The sequence below is a fragment of the Mustela nigripes genome, chromosome 12 (genome assembly GCF_022355385.1).
Source record: "Mustela nigripes isolate SB6536 chromosome 12, MUSNIG.SB6536, whole genome shotgun sequence".
Lineage (NCBI taxonomy): Eukaryota > Metazoa > Chordata > Mammalia > Carnivora > Mustelidae > Mustela > Mustela nigripes.
This window is the reverse complement of record NC_081568.1, coordinates 54,370,569-54,380,988: the sequence shown is the minus strand read 5'-3', so window position 1 is coordinate 54,380,988 and position 10,420 is coordinate 54,370,569. Positions and strand designations below refer to the sequence as shown.

The following is a 10,420-nucleotide window of genomic DNA, read 5'->3' as shown; positions in this document are numbered from 1 at the left end:
TGACCAAAGGAAATGTGGTATTTTGTATGGAATTCTTGGAAAGAAATAAGACATTAGACAAAAATTAAGGAAATGTGAAAAAAATTGCTTAATAATATTATATCAATATTGATCCATTAAATGTAACAATATACCATATTAATATAAGATGTCAAAATTAGAGAAAATGGCTGCAGAGTATGAAAGTTCTGTACTATCCTCATAAGTTTTTAGAAGTCTGAAACTGTTCTAAAGGGCAAAATCTTAGTGAGAAAATAAGGTCAGAGTATGGAATACTTCCATGAATTTCAAAATAAGGAAATATATTTGCCTTCTTAAGGATATGAGATGAATGGGGGCTTAAAACGGCAATATTGTTAAGTGATTAGTTTTGGTAATCAGAAAGGGTGGGTTTGAATCATTGCTCTCATACTTAAAAGATAAATTATCTTAAATGCTTATAACATTTAGGTGTATGTAGCAACACTTACATGAGTGGCTCAGAGAAAAATTAAACCCTGAAGGGAAAAATGGCTTTCAGAACAAGGTTAGATTACTTAATTTGACATTATGAAAACACCCAAATAGAGGGTAGTAGTTTGAATACCAGTGAGTGTGTATGTCTGCATATGTGTGTGGTTGTTTGTATGTGTAGAAATGTGTGGCTGGAAAGCACTGGAAGCCTAGAAATGGGACACACAGCCGCTGGCTTCAACAGTATTTCCTTCCTAGTTCTGGGAAGAGGATGATCTGAATAAAAACTGGTGTCTCTATTGTGGTGACAAGTAAATTGGATTCATGAGGTTACATTAGTCAGGTAAGAGGCATCATCCAGTTGATTTCCCTTGTGCTTACCAGTTGAAGTTCTGATCATATTTAGGATTTAGGATTTCCATGTACATTTATACAAAGATAGTGCACTGATTATTTTCACACCTTTATTTTAAAAATCTCTACTTTAGAATGTGTGATTAGATATCTGATTTGTATTCTGTTCTGAGCTCAGGTAAGCTGCGTCATCCTTGGTGTTGATAAACTTGTGATGTTGCAAGCCTTTTCCAAATGATACTCAATATTTTTGCAGACATTTCCCATTCAACTGCAATTTCATTCTTTAATTATTCAAATTAAACATTTTAATTTTTAATTTTAATTTTAATTTTTAATTTTAATTCATTTAGATCCAAAATTAAACTATTTATACTTTAAGTTTAAACATTAGTATGAGTGCTACTAGGATCAGTATAATATTAGTAAGTGGAAATACAAGTATTGGCATTACTACATTCATAAAAGTCACACCCATGTCATATGACTCACTTCCCATTTTACTCAAGAACATAAATATAAAGCCATAAGAAACAAATACAGACTCAAAAGCATTTGATAGGGAAAATTGGCATGCTATTTGTTTTAGAGATATTTTCTCTAAACTAATGCATTTTCTAGGTTCTCAGTTCATTATTCTGGGTTTAAATACAGAGAGTAGAAAGTGTTCAGTGGTGTTTAATTGCATTATGACTTTAAGGGGAAGAAAGTATGGACAGAAACATTTAAGGCACAACTCCCAAGGAGTCTAATACAATAGTTATGACACAGGCTTTGGACCCAGATGGGTTGAAAATGGAACTCCAGCAATCCTCACTACTTGGCTGATAATAAGAAAATTTTCTACTTTCTCAAGACCTCTTTTTGTTTCTTACTAGCTAGGAACAATAATGCTAACTCCTTTTACGATTGCAGCTTATCACACTAGTTCTCCATAATTTCTAATTATCATTGTATTTCTTATGTTAGTATGATCATTAGGATGGTAGTAATTATTTTTCTATGCTGCAAACACAAAATTTGGTTCACTAATGGGAGGGAGTTACTCTAACAAAATATCAAACCAGGATTCCAAGTAGGTATGATGTCATTTAATCAGCCTGTGACCCCATGAAGCACCCCCCAAAAAAGAATTAATTAACTAATTTAAAAAGTTAAGTTCCTAGTTTTCATCTTTCTTCATACATACACCAAAATTGCTGCAGAAGGATTATAAAAATATATATATATTTTTTTAAATATAAGGAATAATTTAAATCATCACAATGGAAATGGATATATTTCATATAAAAATCTAAAATACTTGGACATAAAGATGGTCTGTAATAACTACAATGTTTAATAATATTTTCACCGTGTCAAAATGACTTTTAGTATATTATACAGAGAGTGGTCAACAAGAGTTCCAACATATACACAGTCGGCCTGTGGTTCATCTGGTGCCATATGACTCATTCTGGCCAATGCATAATGAATTATCTGCCTCAAGAACACTGGAGAGTATATTATTCACAGTGAAGATTGGGTTTTCTGGAAAGCCAGCTCTGAGACAGAGTTTAGTATATGGGATATTTATTAAATAGTGCTTTTGGGATTGACAGCACATAAGGGAGGGAAAGGAAGAAAACAAGATTGGGCAGAGGAACAAATTTAAACTGAGAGACTGGGGCTGGACTTGTCCTCTCTGGGAGCTACGGTGATTACAAAAAAAAAAAAAAAAAGAGGGAAAGAAAGAAAAAGGGCCTTCTTAGTGTCCCACATTACATCAAAACATTAGGCCTTCATTTACCTATTTTAATCAGTCTTTAGATGTAATGAATCCTTCTATGAGGGAGGATATGGCAAGTGAATCATCATGTCTACCACATTCCAGAAGGCACTTTTTTTTTTTTTTAAGATTTTATTTATTTGAGAGAGAGAGAGTGAGAGAGAGCATGAGAAGGGAGAAAGTCAGAGGCAGAAGCAGACTCCCCAGGGAGCAGGGAGCCTGATGCGGAACTCAGTCCTGAAACTCCTGAATCATGGTCCAGAAGGCATTATTATAAGGTGGGGAAAGGTTGCTAAAAGCAGCATCAGAATGTGACATTAGGATGAAGCCACTAAGGCTTTAGTGCTTGTCCATTGCTTTGCTAGTGTTATTTTTTTCTATTATAAGATTATCTTATAATGTATTTATCTTCTATATGAATTCTAATATGTACTGTACTATTTTTTAAACCAAATAAGTTTTATTTGGATCTATACTTGCATAGGCATATTAAGGAAATATTCTTAAGGGAAAAAAAAGAAAACCTGTTAGCATTTCATTTCATCATACTTAAAGTATGCAAACCTGTACAAACTAAAACTTTTCACAGAGATGTTTTTTCCCAGATCAGGTCTTTCATTGGTTTGGCAACAGAGATTACTGCTGCTTAAAACAAAATAAATAAATAAATAAATAAATAAATAAATAAATAAATAAAACTATCATACACTGAGCCATGGACATTCATTTTGGCTATATGAACAGTAATTCAGCTTCAGGGTTAAACAATATAAGGTTAAAAGATTAAGAACTTTTGTGCAGTTTGGGACACCTGGGTGATGCAGTCAGTTAAGCAGCCAGCTCTTGATTTCAGCTCATGTTGTCATCTCATGGGTCATGGGATGGAGCTCTGTGTTGGGCTCCCCACTTAGTAGGGAGTCTGTTTGAGATTCTCTCCCTCTGCTCCCCCAAGCCACATGCACCTGCACTCTTTCTCAAATAAATAAATATTTTTTTTAAAAAATAGAGAGAACTTTTGTGCAGTTTATGAATAGCTGAAAAAAATACTGAAATGTAAAGCCATTCTAATCAGATATTATTATCTGATTTCCAATCTAAAGTAGTCCGATGCTAATCTCAAAGAGTTAAAAACTAAACAAAAGTAGTATGAGATGATTTTCAGATCAAATGGCCACATAGCCAGAATGTACATTTTGAATCACATTTCCTCACCGAAGAGAAAAGAAATGTTAGGTGCAGTGACTTTTAAACAATGGCCAAATAAGGTTACAATAAAATAAATCAGAGAAGTGAGATGGTTTAATGGCTTTTTAATGAGCCTAATGTTTTCTGTTTTAATGAGCCCTCTTACATCAGCTTTAATTATTTTATGAGAATGAGAAATGATTGAGAAATGGCTTGCATTAATTCAATTTTCTGTTCAGTCTTCCCACAAGCCATTATGGCACAGTGGCTAATGGGAGTCAACTTGGATAAGTGGGAACTTGTATAATAGGACAAGTCTCAGCTAAATTTAGTTAGACACTTGATATGTTAACTGGTGATAAGGTTATATTTCCTCATTCTGCAAAGAGTGCACACCAAATGCACACAAAGTATTTTAACACTATAGCACAAGCAAAAATTAATTAGGATAGTTTAAATGAACTATAATTTGTTCTAATTAATTCAACAAAATTGTGTTAAAAACTTCCTAGCTTTTTATTAGTGACATGTTAAGATTAAAAATGTACAAAAATAACCAAAATTTGAAATACATACCTCTCATACAATCTGTGCTGAAAACCATGGTAGGCTTTTGTAATATATTACATATTAGAACACAATTTTCCTACTACCTAAAAGTAGTATTAAATAAATTCTTTAGCTATGTACCAAATAAGATATGTCATATCCCAAACCTATGTCAAATTGTCACAAGAAAACAAGTGATATTAAACAAAAACTAAAATAAAAATGATGCTGTTCTCTAACATATCAATGTTTTTTGCAATGACTAAAAGAAACCAACTCTAAACTAAGGTTGAAAAGTTATTTAAAAACAGAACAAAACCATGTGGCTCACTGAATTGCCAGGAAAATTCAAGAATGAGGCTAAAAAACATGAGCAGGAACAAAGAGGTTGCACAGCAAAATACAATCCATACACAGTATGAGTCCAGCAAGGACACCCCAAGCAGTATAATTTGATCTCTAGCAGTTCTCCAATAGTATTGGGCACTAGGCACTGCTACTGGAACTATGAATATGGCCAGCCCTAGAAACTGGATATTGCTACTATTATTATTCTCACAGCCAGAATGGATTCTCTGCATTACTATTTCAATATTAGGTATGAAATTAGCCAAAATTCATTCTGAGGCCTGCTTCATAGCTGCAAAGGAACTACAAAAATGAGTATCTTACATTTTAGCACGCTTCATGGGAGATGGATTCTCCCCCCACCAAAAGTCTCAAAGTAGAGAATACCCCAAAGGTTGTCAAAGAGGTTTAGAAGGTTTCAAAGAAAATTACAGCTAGCTACAAATCATACATAAAATTAGAGAGAGAGAGAAAAAAAGAACAGTAAAGATTAATAATTAATAATTTTAAGAAGTAAGCGAGCAGTAGGGTGCCTGGGTGGCTCAGTCAGTTAAGTGTCTGCCTTCAGCTCAGGTCATGATACCAGGGTCCTGGGATGGAGCCCCCACATAGGACTCCCTCTCAGTGGGGAAACTACTTTTCCCTCTCTCTGCCTGCCATTCCCCTTGCTTGTGCACACTGACTCTCTCCCAAATTAATGAGGAGGAGGAGGAGAAGGAGGAAGAGGAGGAAGAGTGAGGAGGAGGGAGGAGGAAGAGGGAGAAGGAGGAAGAAGAGGAAGAGGAGGAGGGGAGGAGGAGGGGAGGGGGTGAACCGGTAGCCTTAAGCCAGCAGCAGCTCTAGTTCACTCCAGGGAAAGGCAACTTTAACAGTTTGATTAAAGTGGAACATACCAGAACCTCTGTGTGACAGGTTCCATGTTTAGATCTCTATAGGAATATACAGTGGAAAGAAAGGAGAGAACTAAGGAACTAACATTTTCTAAGGTCACCTAAGGTGATACTTAGCTAACCTTTTTTTAACAGGCGCTTGCCTTTAAGGATTTAACAGTCTAGGAGGGAGACAAGAGAAGTACGTTCATAAAGAATAAACTATATATGTAATGCATTCTAAACTCTCCTAAACGTTAAAAAAAGAAGAAGAAGAAAGAAGGGAGAGGAAGGGAGAGGAAGGGAGTGGAGGGGAGTGGAGGGGAGTGGAGGGGAGGGGAGGAGAAAAGAAAAAGTGGGAAGGCTATATCCAAATCAGGAGAAACTATATTCATCTGGGGACACATAAGAAAAGCTTTCCTCCACAAATAATAAAATTCAACAGAAAATAAAGATATTAAAGTATAACTAGATAGAAAAGTTTACTTGCTTAATAAGTTGTTTTAAAAATATTGACTACATGACTCTTTATAATTAAAAAAAAAAAACCCACCTCCTCTAATAAGAGCACTTTTTCAGGATTTTTCACTTTTGGAACTTGTTCCTATGTTCCTATGTTTACCAAATGTTTTCTATGTTCCTATATATACATACCTAACTTTATATATGTATAATAATGCTTATCCTAGCAATAGTCTATATAGGCCCTTGAATAACAGAGGTTTTGAATTATATGGGCCCACTAATGCAGATCTTTAATAATACAGTACTGTAAATGTATTTTCTCTTTCTTACAATTTTCTTAATAACATTTTCTTTTCTCTAGCTTACTTTATTTTAAAAATACAGCACATAATACATAAGAAACACAAAATATGTGCTAATTGACTATGTTATTGGTAAGACTTCAGATCAACAGTAGACTATTAGTAGCTAAGTTTGAGGGGAGTTAAACATTATATACAGAATTTTTACTGAGTCTGGGTCAGTATCTCTAACCTTTGTGTTGTTCAGGGTCAGTTGTATGTGGAATGTACCAACATTAGATGTGGGAGGATAAAGGAAGAAAAAAATAAGTGAGGGAGGAAAAAAACCCCAACAACATAATGAAGACAGAACACCTAAACATATCACTAAATTAGGAGGCTGCGAAGGACAGAAGATAATAGATAAAATATTGCACTAGAATAAACTAATTGTTCTCCAGGTAGAGGACAAGTAAATCATGCCAGAATTCACCAGTTTAGGCATTCCCTCCCATTCATTGCAAAAACATTCCTGAATCGTCACTACTCTTTTTAATGGTCAGCTTCCTGGCTCTCAACACAAAATCTGTCCCCTATAACATAAAAGAAATTGAACCCAAAATACAGAAGTATTTAGGCTACCACTTGTGCTCTGATCTTCCAAGAGTTCCTTTCTATATACAGTCACTTGTGTTTTTAAATAGTATTAAAAACAGTCCTATGTATCCACTTGTGTTTTTAATACTATTTAAAAACACAAGTGGATACATAGGACTGTTTTCTCTAGGACTCATTATTCTGTTTTCCCTAGGACTCATTATTCTGTGCCTACTCCATGACTTCTTAGGTGCTCACATTCTCCACTCCCCCTCCACACTTCATTGCCTCTAGTTGATACAAAATGTTTTTCCTGCCCAAGCAATTTAAAATTCTTCAAAGAATCATTTCAACCATTTCTATTCCTCACTGTTTTCTCCTCAGTTCTTGATATTTGACTTCTGCTAAAAACGAAAACAAAACAAACAAACAAACAAACAAAACCGAAAAAACCCAAACAAACCTAACTTCAGGTATTTTCATTAAATCATCTAATAAGTTCCCAAATGTCAATTTTAGTAGCAATTGTTTAATATTCCTCTGATTGGGGTTCGTTGCCACATTTTGGCATTGTCAGTCACTTCCTTCTTCCTGAAATTCTCTAGCTGGTTGGTTACTATGATGTTGAAGTGCTGTGGATTTCCTCATCCCTATCTTTTTTATTTCTTCCCTGGCTCTGTTTCAGTTCCCTTTTTGGTCCAACATCTCCTTTTAAAAGCCCATGCTTTTTGTATTCCACATTATTCTTCTGAGTAAAGACTCTCCTGCTGAATGATCCTATATGATGATTCCATATGTTCAACAATGTCTTTTATATTTTTTTAAAGACACATTTATTCAGTGTCAAAATCAGACTATTACATTTAGCAATCAATAGCATGGGTGCAAAAAAAAAAAATCTACATTAAAACCCTTTTGTTGGAATGCTTTATACTTTCCATAAAACAGAAACTGAAATAACCTGTTATGCAATTAGTCACAAATACAGTGCTCGCTTCAGCAGCACATATACAATTAGTCATGAACACAGTCCTTAGGATTTTTGCCCATGCACATGAGTATTATCTAAAATATGTCTTCTTTGTAGCAGAGAGGCCCTGCCACCACTACACTTGGCTGGGTTCACAAATCTGTTGTAACCTATAGCTTCCCTGTTACTTCTCTGGCTCTCCTCTCCTGCTAAGCTTTGTTTCCTGGCAGTAATTAAAACCTTTTGCCACTGCCATAGCTACTGCTGCTGCTGGAACCACCAGAGCCACCTTGGTTCGTGGTTTGGCAAAGAACAGGCCTCTACCACCACAGGGGCCAGAGCTTCTGCCTCCAAAATTTCCTCCTTTCACGGTTCCAAAATGTGAGGATTGACTGCTGTAATTGTCAAAATCATTATAGCTTCCGCCACCTCCAAAGTTGCTGTCTCTGCCTCCCCTGCTGTTATAGCTATGATAGCTGCCATTTCCACCATAGCCACTGCCCTGGTTTTCATTACCTTGTCCACCACTTCCATAGTCTCTGCTTCCTCCAGAGTAACCAGGGCCACCTACTCCATAACCACCATCCATTATAGTCATCCCCTCTGCCACTATATCTACCACCACCTAGACTGCCACCAAAGCCACCTCACCCACTGAAGTTTCCTCCATGACCAAAGTTGTCATTCCCAACAAAACCACCTACACAACCACCACTAAAGTTTCCAGAACCACTTCGACCTCTTTGGCTGGATGAAGCACTAGTCATCTCTTGCTTAGATAGGGCTTTCCTTATTTCACAGTTGTGGCCATTCACAGTATGGGATTTTTGAATGACAATCTTGTTTACAGAGTCACGGTCATCAAATGTTACAAAAGGAAAACTTCTCTATTTGTCACTGCCTCAGTCAGTCATGACCTCAATCACTTTAATTTTCCCATACTACTCAAAATAATCTCTTAGATGATGTTATCCAGTGTCTTCTTTAATGCTACCAACAAAAATCCTTTTCACAGTTTAGTGGGTACCAGGTCTTTGAGAAATCTTCTCTTGAGATAGTCTTATTTGGTTCCACAAATCTTCCATGGACCTTGTCTGGCCCTGCATTCATGGTTGCATCTACTTCCTCCACAGCAGCATATGTGACAAACCCAAAACCTCTGGAGCACTTGGTTTTGGGATCTCTCATTACCACACAGTCTGTAAGAGTTTCCCCATTGCTCAAAACGGCTTCTCAGACTCTCATCGATGAAAGCTCAAACCTCCAATGAAGAGCTTCAGCAGCTGTTCAGGCTCTTTGGGAGACTCAGATTTAGACATGACTGCAGTGGGAAGGGAGACTCTAATGATGCTTACTCTGCAGCGCCCACAGGCAGAAAGGAGTTATCTAATGAACTTATCTCTCAACTATGTCCTTTATGCTGATAATCCATTACTTAGCTCTAGTCCCAATCTTTCCCCTGAACTTCTTACATATATTCAATTACCATTGTATATATGTTTCTGATTGTTATCAAGATAACAAAGAAGCAATCCCAAAAAATCAAAAACAAAACTTACTATCTCCATGCTTTATCTTTTCCTCCTCCTGTATGAATCTTTGCATTTGTGTCTCCAGTGAACATCCCATCATAAGTAATTTCTCTTTGTCCCTATATCCAATTCAGTCACCCAATACTGCTGAGTTACCTGTTAAATACTTTCAGATCTATATTCTCTTCTCCATCCCTATTACCTCTGTGTTAATTCATTCATTACCTGTTCTACAAGAAGACTTCTAAAAGTAGTACCATGTAGTTTCATCTACAGTTAAGTCTAACTCTGTACAGGCAATAGAACATATATGCCAAGTATAAAATATAAACTCTGTGTTGTTGGGTAAATACTGTTTTACATAAGCTTAATGTTTATAAATTCCTGATTTTATATTCATATATTAAGATAGACCAGGCATTTATTTTGAAAATCTGCTATGTTACTAAGAAGGATTTCAAGCAGTATTTTGAAAATTGAGATTAATGAACATTAGTGCTCTGAAATATTTTAATATAAGTTCCCCCCCTCAAATTTCAAGATTAAATATGCTTGAGAAATGTTCAGTTAAATAAATTAGAGATTTCTATACTATAGGACTTATCAACAGTTTCAATATGTTAATATGTGCCAAAACTTTAAAGAGGAATGTATCATTTTTAGTATTCAGTAAGGATTTTTGACCATGGAATCCCTTTATTATAGTGTAGCTACTTGTACACTTGTAATAATCTTAACATTATTTGAAAATACCATTCTAAAGCATTTACAGAAACAATAAACTATTCTCAGGTATAAATAAAGTGATATTTTTAGGTGACATAAAATAAAACTGTTTTCACATTAGTCAATTTGCTGAAAATTACTTTCTAGTCTTTTCTAAATATATTGATTTATGAACAGCAAATTAAGACACTTGGAGTATGGAGAAAGATGAGTTTGAAATCATTTCACATGTTAAGTGTGATTCCCAATGGAGTCTATTTAAATCCTTCTGAGATACTCATCCCTAATATTGCTAAGAAATACAGGATTAGGCAGGAATAAAT

At 35.4% G+C, this 10,420-nt stretch overlaps 1 pseudogene; it reads right to left on the bottom strand.

Annotated features, from left to right (window-relative positions):
- Positions 1-7,986: 7,986 nt before the first annotated feature.
- LOC132027820 (heterogeneous nuclear ribonucleoprotein A1-like) lies at positions 7,987-9,158 on the bottom strand (annotated as a pseudogene).
- Positions 9,159-10,420: the final 1,262 nt, after the last annotated feature.